This window comes from Petaurus breviceps, unplaced genomic scaffold, assembly GCF_028583685.1.
Source record: "Petaurus breviceps papuanus isolate PSGF00001 unplaced genomic scaffold, PetGlider_PUasm1.0 174, whole genome shotgun sequence".
NCBI lineage: Eukaryota > Metazoa > Chordata > Mammalia > Diprotodontia > Petauridae > Petaurus > Petaurus breviceps.
The window spans coordinates 75,174,450-75,174,752 of NW_027185761.1; positions in this window are offsets into that span (position 1 = coordinate 75,174,450).

Below are 303 nucleotides of genomic sequence, written 5' to 3' on the forward strand. Positions count from 1 at the left end.
GGAGGAGGGAGGGTGGGAAGGCTTCGCTTCTCCTTGAAGCTTCCTGGAGCAGGGCGGGGCGGAGGCGAAGCCCGAAGGCTGGCGGCCCGAGGGGCCCAGCTCCCCACAAAGCGCTTGGTGTCTCCAGCTTCCCGCTTGCCCCCTCAGCTAATGAAAGAGGCAGGGCTTGCGGTCGGGGAGAAGAGGGCAGGGGAGGCGATGGGCGGCCAGCAGCCCGCCCGCCTTCCCAGGCCAGGGCTATTCTTGGCTCCTCTTTGGGCGTGTCCAACTCGGAGCGCCCAAGCGGCTTGGGCTTGGGCTCTG